Source organism: Phaethon lepturus, unplaced genomic scaffold (genome assembly GCF_000687285.1).
Source record: "Phaethon lepturus isolate BGI_N335 unplaced genomic scaffold, ASM68728v1 scaffold21849, whole genome shotgun sequence".
Taxonomy (NCBI): Eukaryota; Metazoa; Chordata; class Aves; order Phaethontiformes; family Phaethontidae; genus Phaethon; species Phaethon lepturus.
The window spans coordinates 42,405-42,894 of NW_010564406.1; positions in this window are offsets into that span (position 1 = coordinate 42,405).

A 490-nucleotide genomic window follows, 5' to 3' on the forward strand; every position below is an offset into this window, starting at 1 on the left:
TTGATTTGACATCCAAGTCTTACAATTTGTTATGTTTTGATTCAGTGAAGCAACATGGGTTTAACCTTGTCTACAATAGGTTTTGATCAAGAAGGCCAAAAAAAAAAAAAATCACACAACTTACTGACCAGATACACTTTAAGACTTTTTATTGAGAATTTATTATGAGTCAATAGTTCCTTTGTGAGGCTTTGCAGAAAGTCCATTTCTATAGTATTCTGACATAATATTGACAAAATACAGTATTTTGACAGAAATATCTTCATTTTAATAGAACCAGAAATATTCTAGGCATTGATCCGTTTCTTTCTTTAACCGAAATTATGTCTTCAGAGACTAACTCAGTTTGATTCCCAAATTAAAACTTTTGAAACTAGGACCTCTACTAGGTTAGTCAACAAGGACTTGTCTTGAGCTAGCTATGTTAATAATTTAAGCAGAAGCAGAGCGCAAAATAGATTTGACTTAATTGGCGGTTCAGAGAGAGGGC